At 35.4% G+C, this 18,531-nt stretch overlaps 1 long non-coding RNA gene across 3 annotated transcripts in view; it reads right to left on the bottom strand.

Annotated features, from left to right (window-relative positions):
• The window catches only part of LOC116216941 (uncharacterized), a 254,001-nt gene that overhangs the window by 75,304 nt on the left and 160,166 nt on the right, over nt 1-18,531 (bottom strand). The window contains exon 5 of one of the 3 annotated variants that reach the window (XR_014884985.1): nt 9,785-9,902. The exons of the other annotated variants lie outside the window; for them this stretch is intronic. This is a non-coding gene — a long non-coding RNA (uncharacterized LOC116216941). Of the gene's footprint in view, nt 1-9,784; nt 9,903-18,531 lie in introns of those variants that run through there. 3 annotated transcript variants of the gene reach the window in all.

Here is an 18,531-nt window from a genome sequence, read left to right as displayed (position 1 = left end):
TAAAACTAATGTACTGCTTTGCATTTCAGGAGTTACACTTTTCACCCCAGAGACTGGCTAAATTAGAATTAGAATTTTCTGAATCATGCCAAAGATTGACTAATGAGCCAGTAAATTTCCATCATGTGTTTCCTTGCCCTTTTCTAATTTACTAAATATATAATAATTGGAATACTTTGATTAACAGACAAATACAGAGTTTGGTCAGTATTTACTGGATGCTAATAACCAAGGTGTGGTTTAAGGTGATGAAACTATTCAGGCTAGATAAAATAAGTTGATTCAGTAATCAAAATTCTGAAGTACAGTTGGACTTTTTGCCTTTCAGAAATCACACTGAACAGGTAGTTGCAAGTTGAATCTGAACCATATGCTTACTTCTTCAGAAGATACAGAGGAACTCTGCTACCCCAAAGATATATTCTCCAATAGCTAGAGCAAGAAATAATAGCAAAGAATAAAAAATACCATGGCAGTCTAGAAGTAGTGGCATAATTTTCTGGTCTAACACGTTGTAAATGTAATGTTAATCTTAAAAGTATATCAATAAATAAGGAGACAAGCTTGAAGATGATGTTGTCCTGTTGAATTGAGTCCCCATTATGTAAATAAACTAACAGCCGTTTTTAAAAGCAGTTACAGACTTAGATATTCATGAAGAAGGCAAGAAAAAAATGTTTCAGACTTAACAACGAAAACACACAGAAAATGCAATGATCTGGAGAACCTCTATATTCAAACAACACCTCAAGAAGTATGACTACGTCAAAAACATAAAACACATGCAGAAACTTCAATTAATTCTGAATTGAACTAATTACACTCCTCTTCCATTAGCTCCTTGTACATTGACACTTAATAGTACATACACTTACACTTGAGATATTCTACACTTTTTGACTAAGATACACAGAAAGAAGATTTAATACATTTACCTATATTTACATATGACTTACTAAGGTATCATTAGACAATGCTAATGATTTAAAACTAATATATTACATGGAAGTATTTTTTATTATTTTGAGATTTCTTTCCAAATAAGACTCATCAAATGATCAGGAATATAATCACAGAATTTTCAAGTAGGTATTTACACATCAAAAATGCTCATCTGATGATTTACTATTGCCTAATAACTGGCATTTAGGCCGTTTGATATCATATGTGTTTTTCTATTTATGCAGCCAGAAGCATTCTTGTCCATGACGGAATGTACAAAACATGATGACCAAAAGGTTGCCACTACAAAAACATTTTGCAGACACTTCTAGCACAGTAGTGGCTAATGCAGTTGGGCCCATCTCATGCAGTTATACTGCTTTATGCAAAGAAATATCAAACAAGCAAACAAATTTTTAGACCCTATATCAACATTTGCCACAAATGTTGAAGTTGCAGGTATATATAAATATTTTTTTTTGTCAAGGGCAATAGAAGAACGTAAATAAAACTTTCAACAGCTGACTGCCCAAGGCAGTAGCTGCATTGGAAAAGGTAGTTGTGACAAATCGAAGTTATAAGGAAGAGGTATTCACAGTATTGAATAGTAAACTTTATTTAGAAGAAAAGCTATCTGAATGCTAATTCCAAACACAGCTGAAAATAATATTTACCTGCCATTTTCCATGGAAAGTAACCTTACCACGTGAAGTGGAAGAGAACCATAGCATGGCCTTGCCGTTAGTAATCAGAACAAAAATCCAAGACAGAAGGAATGAAAGTACTTCAGAGTTCAGTTGTACCCTGAATAATATTCCATGCACCTATCCTTCACTTTTTACTGCAAAAGGTGTTTAGGCCTAAAATTAAAAACTGGATGCTCTGACTTGTCCCAAGTGAGCCAAAAAAGGCTATCCAGATTGTTTCAGAGTCCTCCTTGGAGATCTTCAAAACCTGCCTGGACGTTGATCTGGGCAGCCAGACCTGGGTTGGATTCAGACATTCTGAAATTCTGCAAGTATGTGAAAAGAATCTGTGCAAATAACAACAAAGCAAAGTATGGATAAGAATATACACATATTCACATAATAATAACATCAAGATCATGTTTTGAGAGGAGTTTAAGCTTCAAATATATAGATACATGGTACACTTTTACCACCTAAGCAAAAATTCAAACTCTGACTAAAAATATACATAAGCTTTCAGTATAAAGTAAAACCTGTGATTCAAAAAATAAAGGATACATATCTTCTAATGTATGTCTATTGAAGAAAGCTAGTATTTTGTGATTTATGTATCTCAGAGGAATCTTATGAAGCTTAAATAGCATATAAAAGCTTTTCCCTGTCTTGCCATGACAAGAGGATGTATAATTAAGAATTCCAAAGCTAGTACATAGTTGATATATATGTAATGTATTTTATTAATAAATAAACAGCAGGTTGTCCTTTGCAGTGGTCTCTAGTTAACCATTAATAAAAGCATGACAAATGTACTATAATTAAGGTGCTGTTCCCTGAAAAGGTCTTCTGCAGATTCATGAAATTACCAATGACCTCCCCAAAAGTTGCAAGTGTTCAGATTTACAAAGCCATGGTTATATGAACCAGTGAGCAAACTATTCGATACCTATCAGTCAGGTACACCAGGCTCATCATTCTGACATCTGTTGTAAGCACTCCTGCCAGCAAAGCTAGTGAGAAAGTAGAAAGCAATGCAAGAATAAGGAAAAAAAAGGATATACAGAAAATTACCTACTTTAGGAGCTGAACTACATATAGAGCAAAGCTCACTGGATGTCTCCATGTTTTATTCCACAGAAGAGTAATAAAATGAGTAAAAATATAAGGGAAAAAACACCAATTTAGAACATTTAAAAAAATTAGTGACATTTTAACTGTAATAAGAAAGTGAGAAAGAAATGTACAAGTGGGCAGTTTATCAAAACTTTTCCAATTTTCTGTAACTTCTGTGTTGTTTTTTTTTTCCTTTTAATTCTAATCAGCAACATCCCTTTGAAGTTATTTGCACTTCCTCACCAGTTATGAATAAAAAGTGAAAATAAAAAATGCTGTTCTGAAATATCTATTTACATCAGTATATCTACCAACACCACTGTTGTTCTTTACTTGAGCTATTTCCAATTCAGATTAAAGTGAAAATATATCCAGTCCTCACTAGCAATTTAAAAAACCTCCACTCATGTGTACTGGGTTTTATATGTTTTGGAATACATGCCAAAAAGTGACTGCTTAAAATATGCTGTTTTAGAAGACAGATTCATCTGAGAAAGAAAATGAATAAAACAATCTCCAAAATATTTTATTATTCTGATTGAATTTTTCTCTCTTCTCATTATCATGTATTTGTTTATTATTTTCTAAAGCTGGTGATACTGAATGCTGATAACATTATATTGGTGCTGCTCCAGACCATCACATAATTTAAGAAACTTAGGCTCACATATACATTTTAAATAAATGAATCTGTCTTACCTGGATAGTATTTTAGAAATGAGCTAAAGAACTAATCTAAATAATATAAATATTATAGAAAAAGGTGGTTGGTAGCAGATAGTAAATTATCTAGACGATTCACTTCTGCTCTTGGAAACCTCAGCCTGTTCTATTTAATCTGCTGCCAGGTGTGGACATTTGTCAGCCATATTCCTAAGGCAATGACCCTGAAAGTCAAAAGCAGCACCTTACAGGTGGTCACTGAAAGTAGGTTTACTGTGAGTAACAGTGGAATGGTGATTTGAGACCTATATATCAGTGCATACTTATATGTAATAAAAATTAAGAAGATTTTACTGCTTCAGCTAAGACTTTCTCCTGCAATTAAAGCAAAATACTAAGTGATATGAAAGTTACTTTATTTTCTACTCTCTATTGAGTTTTTGCATTTAATTTTCGTGAGCCCTACAAGGCTCTTTTAAAATGCAGTATCTGAACTTGAAAGGGTTATAAATTTCATGGGTGAAGAGTCCCTAACAAACATGCTGGGACATGCTATTGTCATGCTACTTTTCTTTCTATTGACAAGCCAATGATGAAAGTCTGATGTACTTTCCCCAATTCTAATCTATTGCAGATTCTAAATCAAATACATGAAAGACAGCACAAAATGACATAATATGACATAAATCAAGGTGTGCCAAGACGTCTGAGAATTCAGTGAACAAAGATCTCCTGCAATTCTTAGCTATTAGTATTTGTGAGACATTTCCACTTCATATTGAAATACATACTATATCATCTGATAAGGCTATACTACCCAGAGCTAAACTGTGAAGCTTTTCTGGAGGGGAAAAAAAAAAAAAAAAAGAGAGAGAGAGGGAGAGAGAGAAAAAAAGAATTTTCTTTAGAATAATTTGAAGATATGGTTTATTTAAATTGGGCTTGTCACAGAAATCATGAGTCACTGGGAAAATCAGCTCCAGATGTACTGGAAGATGGGTCAATTTCCATCCAGGTAAAAATGGTTCAACGGTTTCTGTTTACAGCTGCCAGCTCTGGGCTCAGAGCTACTCCATGATACTGAGTCCATAGGGAAGCTGAAATACAATCTCACTTCCACTGGTCACAAGTCACTGAACTGAGAGGTGTAGGAGATCACCACAGCTTTCACCTCAGGACAAATGAGATCAGCAAGGATTAATGGAGACTCATAACAATGATTAAAGAACTGGGACACAGGCCTGAATGAAATATTAAAAAGCTCAGATTGTTTATCTCAACACAGAAAGCTTAAGGGAAACTCAGTCTAATATACAAAGTTTAATATCTGAAACCAAAGATGACAAGTGCAGAGCTTTACACATACACAGGAATACGTAGCTGAAAAAAGTGCAGCCTACAAGAGCAACCAATTAGCAGCAACAGCAATTCTTCGGAGGTAAAAAACTGAGTGCTATATGTACGATTGGTTCAATAAGGCAAGAAGACACACTGGGCTTAAGCAAGGATATGTACACATTACTTGAAAAAATTAACTTTTTCTATTAACTGAAAAATCGCAGACAGAATGTCAAATATGTGGAAAATAAACAAATAAATAAATAAAAATTCTATGAGATTCCTGAAGAAAAAAAGGTGACTTGTCAGTAGGTGTGATTTGAAGGAGCGGTGGAAAGCACTTACAATTCCAATTCATTCATCATGTAAGTACTTTTAAACGGCACTTAAAATTAGTAAAATACTCAATTGACGGATTGCTACCACCAACAAACATGAGCTTTCAAAGATTTAAGAGCTCTGCGATTGTATTGTGCAGCGAGGAGTGTTTCACCAGGCTTCTCCAGGCCTCCATCTGATACCTGGCCTACGTGGCAATGGAATACCTCTAGGACTCCTACTACAATCAATAGAGTTAGCAGTGCCAGAACTCAATATTCAAATGTTTTTAATACATTTTTAACTTGATTTTTTCCTTTTAGAGACACTAAGAAGACACGCCACCAAATTATAACCCTTACCGCAGAAAGAGCTATATTTCTGGATGATTCCCATTACTAGGGTCTAACAACTTAGGATCATTACAGGTTTCATTTTTCAGCAGTTTAATTTTTAGTTTGGCAGGAAATAATAACATCTAGTGATCTGACCCAACTTCAAATAATTACTATCAGAACTGGTTCAGCAGCATCAGTTGGAAAAGGTTTTCTTCTTCACTTCCTGCCTAAAATTACTGTGCTGCATGGGTGCACTTTGGCAGTGACTGAAATAATTGCAAAAATAATTGCAAGTGTAAGCGGAAGTTGGCAGAATTAATTCTTTGCAAAAATCCTGTGTTTTTCTGAAATACTGAAATATTCACTCATTATGCTTTGTTTATATCTTTAATTGTATTCACTTTGATGACTTATCACTTGCAATCCTCATTATTCACCACATACTACAGTGCTTAGTTGCAAGTAGATGCAACTGACAAGACATGGTCTGTTTCCACTTTTAGGAACTTGTCATCATTTCAAGGTTAAGGAATATTTTGCCAATAACTTAAGTCAGTAGTAAAAATCATAAGTAGAGTCAAAATGAGGATTTCAAAATAATGCATTTCTGCAGTGTGAAAAGAGGTTCATAACAGAACAAGGATATTTAAAAAATGTATTTTCTGAACTTTATCTCTTTGATCTACCTGAGGTTGGAAAATCAGAGAAAAAAAAAAATAGTGGAAAAATTCAAAAGAGTGCTGGGTTAGCAAAGTCCAGTCAGAAGACATACCTCTTCAGTAAAGAATTTCTAAACCAAAAAAGTAGTATTTGAGGACTACCAGTATAAAAAATTCTGAATTCTGCACAATATGCAACTCCTCTATTTTCTGCTGAATAGCATTCCACTGTGTTCCTCCCAGAACAGGAAAAACTGCCAGTAAAACAAAGTGACTTTCAAAATATTGTCAGTCAGTGCAAACTCCATGAACTACTTCTTCCCTTCATATCAAAGCTTGCAGGTTGTACAAAAACCATTGCTACGCTGCTAATTTATCTCTCAGGATATGATGCCTTGGGAATACTAATAATCCACATTTTCTTCTCTTTGTTGCTTTATAGAAACAAAGGGCATTCAAAATCCTTTTCCATGTCAGTCCCAAAAAAAAGGATCTTCATAATCCTGCAAGATGGTTCTTCTCCTTTCAGGTAACAGGACAGAATTGATGAGGCCCATTAGCAGCTATAAACAGAAGAGCTGTTAACAATTTTTGGCATGAGTCTTCATTAAGTAGTTCCCATGTTGAGTGAAGTATGGGCCAAGGAAGCTGAATTGTATTGTTGATAAGTCTATCCTAAGATAAAAATTCTTTTTCTTTTTCTTTTTTTTTTTTTTGGGGGGGGGGGGGGCAGAGCAATGGGGGAGGCTCCCAGAGCTGCTCCCTGGGACTTCTTTGGCAAAGTGTATTGGAATGGTATTTTGGCAAGGATACAGGATATACTGGAATGCTCATTTACCCTGAACATATCTAGAGATAAGCAGTATCCATCTCCCAAAGGAGCCTTTACTTATTAGTACAAAGAGATATTTGGCAAAAGGTCTTCATTTACCTTAAAGGTAAGAAGGTTAGAACAAGTTTGAGACTAGGAATAAATTAACTCAGACACAGCAGTTTTATCTCATTTTTGAACACTTTATTTATGAAGGCATACTTATGAACTTTTTCTTTTCAAGGCTCTGGATCTAACACTGAGATAGGCAGAATGAAGACAGAGAGACGGGGATTGTTTTTTTTTGCTCCAGGCAGGTCTTCAAAAGAAGAATCAAGTTCATCTTGAAGACATCTATGCTACAAATCAAGAGGTGAATATTAAAAAAAATATTTCCTCAAATAACAGAAGCTTAACCTTACAGTTATTCTCGAGATGAAAAGAAAGTTCACTGCAAAGCCCTGACAACTGAACAGAACAGTAAGTATGGCCGTTTTTTGAGTGGAGTGGATCTTACACAGAAATTGCAAATATAATATGAATTGAAAAAGCCTAGCTAAATCTAAGGGACGATGTTTTAGTTTTAGTTTGCATTTTTAATTAATTTGAAATAGATTTATTAGAGCATGTGCAGTGCAATAATTTTAGTTAGTTTACCTAGGCCAAGAGTAATATATGCATATAACCTTTGATACAGTGACTGATTTATTCTTTTTTGTGTCCGCGTGTGTTGACATAGCTGACGCTGGAGCAGTCCTGCCTCACCACCATCACTTTGGGTCAGCTTGGTTCCTAAGGCAACATGCATCCCATGAATTAAAAGAAAGGATCTCAAAGCTTCCATAATGTTGTCCTTTTAATGAAAGACTGGATAGATCTGTCCACTTGCTGGAACTAGAGCCAGGACAGTTATTTCAAATTTTCAATTTTTGTCAGAATCTTCTTTCATGAAAATATAGGTTTGTTTTATAAGGTATTTTTGCAAATACCATCTTCCAGTCTGTACAGAATTTAAATATCTTTTATATTGTTTTATAATACACCTTTCATGTTTCAATAATAAGTTTTAAAAGAGTATTTAATTAAATAAATTTGAGAAAAAATTATTCTTTGATGAAACCTAAGCAAAATTAAATATGTAAGAGCACTCTTGCATTTTATGAAGAAAATGTCCAGCTAAGATGAAGAAAGTGCTTCCCTTTGTACGTTTGATAATAAAATAACCTTTCCTTCTTTCATTAGTAAACCAGGGCACTGTACTTTTTCTTAACACTTTTTAATCTTAAATTTTTTATGAAAAGAATTTTATAAATGTCATGGATTGATAAGACCAGCTGACAGTAGGTATAATGAGACGTCGGTGCTACTACAGAAGCTCTTGCTTCTAGTATTGCTAGCGTATCCTTAGTATGACCTGCAGCACCTCTGCTACAGAGTTACAGTTCTCCTAAATACAAGACAACAAAAGAAAGTGTTATTTTCAATTTAAAATCTTTCTTCACAGTACTGACCACTACAAATACAAAAAGAATAGTTGGTGACCTATGGATGTGCTGCAAAGCTAATATGTCACCAGCAGAGATGAACAAAGCAATCAGCAGACCACAGCAAAAAATTATATCCTCTTCTTTGTACACTGCTGCAAACACAATAACAGCTGTCGTTAATAGAATAAGACTGCTGGGAAAGATCGCCATTTGTTTCTTGATGTTAGTGTCTCCTTCAACAAAAATAAACAGTAATAACAGAGGCAAAAGCTTTGTTGCTGAGAAGTGCACTGACTCTCAGGAGGACTGGGGAATTAAGATGTCTTCAAGAAGTCTTCTTAAAATACAGTAGCTCTTGCAGCTTCAACAGTTTTTCAATACACGTGAACTCAACAGAGAGAAATTTCTTCTAAACAGCCTATAAATGAACACTTATTTTGTCCCTGTTTGATTTTTGCTGTTTTTTTTGTGTGTGTGTGTGTGTGTGTTTGTGTTTGTTTTTTTTTTTTTAGCAAATAAGTTAGTTTGTTGTCATTACATGTCAACAATACATCAAATGGTCAGTTACTGCTACTACTATCATGAAGAAAATAATACAGATAGAGAAGCAATATAAACTACTATATTTTCATATGAAAATTTAGACATAACTTTCTGTCTGTAACAATTTTTTTTTTAATTAATTTTATGTATTCAGAATACAAAAGCTTTGCACCACCTTGGGTAAAAATGATCAGATAGGGTGAGAGAAATTTAGATGTACTATGAAAGACTGTTTTGAATGATACAGGTTCTTACTGACAGCATTGGGTCTCCCTCCTGCAGCACAAAATAGCTGCGTTGTTCAGAGCTGGCAGTAAAAAAAACTTTCACGGGATTGCCAGTCTGGATGAGTATTCTCTAGAAAATGTCTTATAGAATCATGAACTGCACTTGATTCACTTCAGATAAGATTAGATTTGAGCTTGAAAAGCAAAGGAGGAAGTCAAATGCATAGGCCTGTGGATCGGTACACGGATGCCCAAAGAAAACTTCACCTTCTGGAAAAATGCCTTCCTGATGTTCAGCAGGGAGCAAAAGAAACTCTACATATGTAGTCATAGTAGTGAAAAAGCAAAAGTGAGTTTTTTCATTCGTTTTCTATTAGCTTTTGATCAAGATACGCCACTTAAATTTTAAATACATGAAATTTATTACCTTTTCTATTACTTTTATTATGCTCAATGTCTTGGTCTTGACAACTGCACTTCAGTGTCACAGTATTCTTCACAAAATGATTAATAAACATGATAATAAGCCAAAATGATGCGCTGTATATGATGTGGGCATCTGTGATATTTTGCCATTGCTGGAAAACTAGCAATACTATAGCTTCCGACTGTTTGATACCTCTGCCAGATACCATGAAGAGTAATTGATAAATGTCATACCTGCTTTATATGTGAAGACTTTTTACTGTGAAACATTGCTCTTTGAGCTGAGGACAAGAATTAATTAAAAAGTCAGTAGCAAAGATGACATCCTCAGCAGGCATCATCTACTGATCTCTACAAAAACATAAGAGAGAGAGGTTGATATGAGATTACAGGATGTTCACATAACTGACTTCAACAACTTTTCCCTATCTTATATGCTCAAGGTTGGATACTACAAACTATAAGTAGTATAAAGAGTAGCAAGTCATCAAGAAACAATATGAATCCAATATTGCTCTTTCTCCTTGTTTCACTACCCTCTTTCAAACTCTATCTATAAAACCTCAGTTTATTTCATATATTTATCCTCAGCTTTTTTGCTATGGCTATTAATTTCATCTGAAATGGAGCTTGGAAATTCATCAAAGGGTTTCTCTGCACTGTGAAGTTTTACACTTTTTCCCTTAGCTAATAGAAGGGAGTCCTGATGTATCATTGCATACTCTAGTTTTTCCTTACTTCCTTATTCTATTCTACTGTTTAGGATAGATGCTGAAAAAGATCTCTGTCCACCCTGTTATTTTACTTTGGAGATGAACTTCTCAACAGTTTTCTGCTCATTAATATTTTTTGTAAAATTTATAGTACATAGATTGCTCACCTAATACATCCCTTGTATAATTTCAGAACATCTTATAGATAAAAGAAAGTATTTTTATTAAAAAAAAATCACACTTCGAAAAAATTAGATGCTGACGTCAGTATTTCTTTGATTTAAAACAGTTTGAAAGACCGGATCATATGATTAAGCCTAAATTCGTTCTTTTCTTTTTTTTCTTTCTCATCTTGCATTTATTCCAAGTGAGAATTCTATTCATATCTTGCAATCTCTTGCTGATCTAACTGCTTCTTCGTTACAATTAGGAATATCCAGGAAAATCCACTGCTACCTTTTCCTTCTATTCCTTCTTTTCCATTTTGCATCCTTGTCAGCTACTGTCAGTTTCAGCTCCTCCCATCTACCTTGGTTCAGTTGCTCACTCTTGTTGGGATGGCATGGGGCTACTCCCACTGAACAATACAAGATTCAAAGCCCATGTCATGTACATAGTTTTCTGGAAATACCTTTAATCACATACTGACAGCTTATTTCATGACCTCAGACTCAATTTATTGAAGCTCAGCTTGACAGCAGTCTCTGACCTTAGCTTTCAGATTTTTTTTTTTATTACTATAAAAAAAAAATAAACTACACACTGAGGGAGGATGTAAAGACAGAAACTAGCTTCAATTAAGACTGGTAAAGAGAAAAGAAGTAAATTTGCTAGGTGTGTTTGAATTTCCATAGACATAATGAATGCTTTTCTTTCTGGGTCAGGTAAGTAACAGCTATGATTACTTGAATAAGGTGGATCACAGTTCAAAATATTCTTCTTCAGTAAGAGAAAATAATACTTTTTCTTTAGGCATCTGTTATTCACTCCTGTTTTAAAGACATGTTGGTATCTTTTAAAAAATAAGATGAGATTTTCCATTTGTGAGATCTTGCTTTTTGTACTGACTCTTCTTGTTATGACCAGCATTGTACTCGATTATCATCTCTAGCTAAAAAGTGCTGCCAAAATCCTAATTTTTTTATAGCATATTACAATTATTGTACATGGCAGGATCTTGGAGTAGAACCATGGCAGCTTAGTATTCATATTAATCTAAATTAACTGTTGAGCCTTGCAGCTGGAAATCCATTATTATCAGTGACTTCCTGTTGAAATTATGGTGTAATTCAGAAGAAGAACAACCAACTCAGAGCCAAAAGCATTAAACCTGTAGGGTCTATCAGAGACACATCCAAATGTAGAAGTGATCATCCATGAACAACATGACTAGAGGATCTTTCTTATAACTTAGTAATTGCATATGCATGGCATCAGGGGACAAGGAATCAACACTTTTTAGGATCAAGACCATTACGCAAGCTGACTTGAGTCTTTTTCATGGGTTATTTCAAACTGAATTTACAAAAACAAAGATACAAAACATCATACATACAAACTAAAGGAAATGGCATTATTGCTGCATCAAAATAACTAGCTAAATACATTTTTAGAACATTCAATATATCAAGCAGTGCCTCATGGGTAGGGTATAGTAAATCTTGGAAGACTGAAACAAACCAGCCAAGCACACCAAAGTACTATGAATAACAGCAGAGGAGCACAGAAACTTTATTTGTGGCAGTAGATGGCCAGTTGTGGTTTCAAAAATCTGACTACCACTTCCAGCACAGTATGCAGAAACAGAAGTTCTGTGCCATCGCTGGCTGACAGCCAAGGCCACAAGCAAGTTGTACTGCCAATGAAATCTGATCAGTTAAAATACTCCACATAGAAGATTCATTGAAGGAGGCTGAGGTTGGAAGGGACCTTAAAGATCATCCATTTCCAAGTCTCCTGCCACTGGTAGGGTTACCAGCAAATAGATCAGGCTGCCAACGTCTCCATCTAATCCTGCCTTGAACACCTCCAGAGATGGAACATCCACAGCCTCTCTGGATAACCTGCTCCAGAGCCTCAATACCGTCTGAGTGAAAAATTTCTTCCTAACATCTAACCTAATTCTCCCTTCTTTCAGTTTAAAGCCACTTCTCCTTGTACTATCACTATCAGACCATGTTAAAAAGTTGGCCTCCCTCTTGCTTGTAAACTCCAGTCAAATACTGGAAGGCTGCAACGAGGTTTCCCCAGAACCTTCTCTTCTCAAAGCTAAACAAGCTCAACTCCCTCAACTTATCCTCTCAGGAGAGATGCTCCAGAACTTTGGTCATCTTCACGACCCTCCTCTGGACCCACTTCTACAGCTCCATATCCCTTCTCTTCTGTACTGGTGACCCCAGGCCAGGACACAGTACTCCACATGGGGCATCACAAGGGCAGAAAAGAGTCCCCCTTCCTTGCTGGCTACCCTTCTTTTGATGCAGCCCAGAATACTGTTGGCCTTCTAGGCTGCAAGCACACACTGCTGGCTCATGTCCAGCTTCTCATTCATCAGGACTCCCAAGTCCTACTACACAAGACTGCTCTCAGTGAGTTTTTCTCCCAGTCTGTACTTGTTTCTGGGATTGCTCCAATTCAGCTGCAACACCTTGCACTTGGCCTTGTCAAACCTTATTAGATTCTTGTGTGCCCACTTTCCAAGCATGTCCAGGTCCCTTTAAATGGCATCCCACACTTCTACTGTGTCAACTGCACCACTCAGCTTAGTGTCACCAGCAAACTTGCTAAGGTACACTCAATCCCACTGTCTATTGTCGATAAGCATGTTGAAGAGCATCAGTCCCAAGACAGATCCGTTGGGGACACCACTCATGACCAGCCTCCACCTGGACACAGAGCTGTTGACAATAACCCTCTGGCTATGATCATCCAATCAATTCTTTATCCATGTAATAGTCCAGCCTTCAAATCCACTATCTCTCTATCGTAGCGGTAATGTGGTGTGGGACCATGTCAATGACCTTGCACAAGTCCAAGTAGATGACATCAGTTGTCCTTCCTTTGTCCACCCGTACTGTCACTCCATCATAGAAGGTCACCAGATCGGTGACACATGATCTGCTCTTGGTGAAGCCATGCTGGCCATCTCAGATCACCTCCATATCTCACATGTGCCTTAACATCTCTCCTAGGAGGATCTGCTCCATGACCTTCCCAAGCACAGATGTGCGGCTCACCAGGCTGTAGTTCCTCAGATCTCCCTTGCCTGAATATGAGAGCAATATTTCCCTTTTTCCAGTCACTAGAGACTTTGTCTGAAAGCCATGATTTTTCGCGTATGATGGAAAGCAGCCTGGCAACCACATGAGCCAGTTTCTTCATAACTCAGGGATGCATGTCATCTGGCCCCATTGGTTTGTATATATACATTCAGTTTCATGAGGTCTACCTCCAGTGTAAGCTAGCTGAATTTAGGTGGTCTGATAACAATTCTCAAATGACTTTTCATTTTGAATAATATTGTTTTATCTCATATATTTCTGTTATCTCTTTAACAAGTGAAAATGATGGGTAAGTGATTTCAAAGAATTTTCATGCTGATTGCAGTTCACATGATCTTTGTGATCTTTGCTACAGGAAACATAAGAAATAAATGTAAAATATAACAGAGAAATACAGAAAAATGTAACAACATAGAAAACATCATCTCAGTCAAGAAATTTTGTTCAGTGCTGAATCTCTTGGTACAATTTCCTCAGAATTCTTCATGCAAACTTCATGGAGTTCAGATTTTTCTAGCACTCCTCTCCATTCTCTCAATTAGTGACCATAAATAATTTCAATTTTATTATCTTCCTAGTGCATTTTTTAATTCCCTAAGGCTCTATTTTGTGTTCTAAGCTTTTCTGTATTTACATGCATCCCAGGGGTGTTATTTTCCATCAGCCTTGCTTTACTTTTTATTGTTATGCAGATGATGCAAAAAAAAAAAAAAACAAAAACCACTTTCTCAGATCATTCAAAAGCTATCTTTCCTCACACTTTTCCTTTAAAGCTCTGCCATCTTGCACATTTTTTTTTTTTCCTTAAACATTTATGAGTCTAAAAGCACTTTTTACCAGCTTTCTTTAGCTCATGAAGTCTGTTTCCTTCTTTAGTCTAGTCTCCTATTTATAATTCTTATGGTTTAATATCACCTTATAGAGCATCTCCACCTATGAATGTTTGATTTTATGGTTCTGGTTTTAAGTGATCAGATAAAATATGTACTGCGTTCCACCATCTCAGCAGCATCTTCAAAGAAGTGTCTGACACAGTTGAAGATGCTTTTGCAAAAAGATACAAAATTAACATGATTATTTTTACTGTCAGGTCTGGACAGCAGAATGGATACATGGATTATCACAGATCAACTGCACATACTAGGCATACTGAAATCCATTTAAACTAATCCAGCATATGCCATTTATAATTACACCATCCTATGCCTTTGCTTTGAGCAGTATTAGCCTAGGTACATGAAAAGGTGATGAGAACAACTAATTTCTAGTTTTCACAGATATGCCAGTTAATCATTTCACATTGTCATTAAAGGTTTGCCCACCAGAGATAACACAATACCATCTGAAATGCTAAGCATCATTAATTGTATGCCCAATTTTTTATCCATCAATGAAAATAATACACATAAGGTAATTTCCCTCTCCCTCCCCCCAAAATTTTTCTAATAATAAAGGGAGAGATTCAACAATACGGAATCAAAACCAAACAAAAATAAACAAAAGAAGCAAAGTATAACCAATTTCAGTTTTTAAATGAAGTATTACTATTAACTCAAATGATATACAATTCCACTCTTAATGAATATGCAAAAAAAAAAAAAAAAAAAACATAAAACCAGGTACAAGCATATGGAAGCAAAAGGTGATTATTTAATCTTGTTGGCTAGCTGAAGTGGCAGATATTTTGACAGTTAAGATCATAGTGATAGCCAATTGATTTGTAACTTAAAAAAAAAAAAAAAAAAGCACCTACAGCTCTGTAAAGCAGATAATACAAAGAAGAATGGAAACATTCTACAGAGTGATCTTCAGTTTCCCATTTTTACACAGCTATATTTTGCAAACCTTGATTTTATTTCCTCAACAACACTACCATGAAATCAGGCCAAACTAGGAGTTTTACTATAAAAGTACTCAGGGCTACATATGTCACTGCCTTCCACACATGAAAGAAAAATATTACTTTTTGTACAAACTGATTGCTTCATAAAGCCAAAAACCCTGATGCTGAACTGCTGAACCATTCTTTTGTCCTCTTCTCAGTGACTGTGCTGTAACTGCAATCACTTTGACACCTGACATACACATCCTCTCAAGGTGTTTCATGATAGTCATGCTTTGTGCTTCCAACAGTAGAAAAATATTTGAATTCTAGCAATGGTTTATTTTTGTTTAATTGCTATTCAAATTTTCATAAAAGTTAATTCTGTGCCAATGTAATCTGATAGGTTAAGAACACTGGAATATGCATGCTATTTCTAAAATAACCACATAAAAGTGACATCCTCCTAACATTACATACTTCATCGTTTTTACTGCATTTCATCCCTATTAGTTTTGCAAAGCCAGCATACCAATTGGAAAAAAAAAAAAATTGCTAGATACCACTTAAGACATTTTCAAAAATGTTAATTGCACTCTAAAAGTATTTTTTTTCTTATTTATAAACTGCAAGCCAGAAAGAAACTACTTGACTTTTGGTTTGCAAGATTTCTGATTAGAAACATTTTATTTTTTCCTTTTCAGATTAAAAAAGTATGATCTGGAAGTTACTGATTACCATAGTTTTGAAACACAACGGCATGACACAGTTTTTCAGGCTGATTGCTCCAGAGTATAATTTAAATTTATTCTTTCTCTAGGAAACAAGCTAACAAGGTTGGCACCCTGTCTACACACCAGTCCTTCTCAAAGTGGGAGCATATTTCATGATCTCATTTGTGAAATTCTGAGCTGATACAGGAATGTAATTCCCGCACTTTCTGCAAACAACATGTAGATTTATCTGTCCTAACTCTATGAAGATATTAAAGCAGGATATTTAAATTCATATAGTTAATTGTTAAGATGACCACCCTTCCAGCAAAAAGACAACAAGCTTACACAAACAGACCACGCTCTCAGAGGTGCAAAAACAAGCAACTCCCTCATAGGCTGATTTCTCACCCACTGAAACTGTTATTTGGCTTGCATAACCATCCACGTGGGCTGAAAGACTTTTCTTAAAACATGTTTTGTTTTGAAATATTTACATTATATTTTGGATGGAGACATATTGATTACTGCTATGCCCTGGAAACATTTTCTGCATCTTTTCAGGGACTGCAATAATAGCCGTTCAAGGAACGATGGGGAAAACACTCAACTTTCCCCATTTCCTCTCTCTCCTGCACACAATTCTAATCTGTCTACCACTATCAATGTGCTAATAGTAAAAGAAAAGCTTATTCCAATCAAAAGTAGAGGCACCTATTCTTAAGTGTGCATGATTTGAAAAGAAAACAAAAAAATAATACACAAATACATCTGCTATGACAATTCTGTTTCAAAGAATAAAATTCTGTACCAGAAAATATTATGAAGGATGTTCAGAGATGCAATAATATTTTCTACACCAGGATATACCATAAAGAACTAGAGAAAAAATTTAATCCAGCCATAATACAAAACTGGATAAGAAAAGCTAACTGTGCATATATAATCAATAATGTGGTGTGTGTCAGTTTAATAGGATATATAAAAGCTTTATTTTCTCTTCCAAACCATCACTTCAGAAAAAAAATCAGAAAATACTGCTCTCTGCTAAGCTTACCAACGTGATCATTAAACATCCCAAACTGAAAAAGATGCAGCTTTTTACATAATGTAGAATTATTACTGAATTACTCTGCTTGTTAGAACTTTTCTCCCCACGTATGTGGATAAAGCATTTATTTTTCCCCTAACATTTCCATGTACATTTCCTGCAACATTTATAAAGAAATAATTTTTAAAGGCTGTCAAAAACATGCAAAATGTTTTTGCCTCTTAATTACTTCAGTACACAGTTAATAATCCTTCTAGGGTACCCAAATCAGAGATGTCAGTGACTGGTCATGATGTTCATCTGTCCTACTGAAAGCTTGGTGTCTTTTGGTGTTCTACATGTCTGTCCATATGGAGCCTAATAGCTTAGGAATGTCCCTGACACAGATTTAAGAAACAGTGCAATTTGTGCCAATTCCTATTGATTTCTCCAGCTAACAGTTCATGCCTGCTAGATGAGAGTGAAATGTTCCACACAAAAAGGCAAGAACACTCTACTACCTATTGACCATTCTCTGAATTGAAGTCTAAAAAGTATGCAATATCATCCAGAAATTAATCATACACCAATACAACCCACTGGATAATTCATAGAATGTATGAGCTGCATAGGAGTAATAAAGAAAACTGTCAATTTGACCATCCTTGACAACTGCATAATAATAGCAATAACAATAAAAGACAGACCTACGAACCTATAAAATGTTACTAGAGATCCAGTTAAGAAATTTAAAGATGTAATTAATAGACTGATACCTTTTCATAAGAGTCTACTATTAAAAACTTGAAAAGAATGACTATCGTTGCTAGTAGGAAAGAAAGGAGAACTCAGTTTCACCTTAATTCAAACAGGGCACGACAAGTTCATTGCTCTGAACTGAATAAAAAAAAATAATATATATATATTTTTTTAAAGACTAACTTATCATAAATATTTTGGTGGCAAGGATGGTGAAAGGTAGGAACTGGTGGGCTCCGGAATCTCTGGCTTTTCCTTTAAGAACTGGCAGGCAATTTTCCAAACTGTTAATTTTCAACACACTCTAAGACTGTTGCAACCAACTCAGGTACTCCCATAGGATGCCTGGGTGTGGTTCATGCAACTGACTGCAAGCACTAAGAACCATCAGCAGTTGACAAGAGGGAATAGGTAAACCTTGTTGGAGAGAGTTTAACCACATAGACTTAAATCAGGCAGTACTAATTTATTTAAGGGGCCAAAATCACAATCTGGTTTATTTTGGAATAGTAATACAAATGTAATTTCTAGGTTCTCACAGTCCAATTCTGTAATACGTTCTAAGCTGTTCTCTAAGACATAGTCATAAAGTAACATTAAGAAGAAACCCAATAAATGAGCTTTGAAAAGAAATTATTCAGTTGCTCAAAGGAGCAGAAATT

This window comes from Meleagris gallopavo, chromosome 9 (assembly GCF_905368555.1).
Source record: "Meleagris gallopavo chromosome 9, MGAL_WU_HG_1.1, whole genome shotgun sequence".
Lineage (NCBI taxonomy): Eukaryota > Metazoa > Chordata > Aves > Galliformes > Phasianidae > Meleagris > Meleagris gallopavo.
This window is presented reverse-complemented; position numbering and strand designations above follow the sequence as displayed.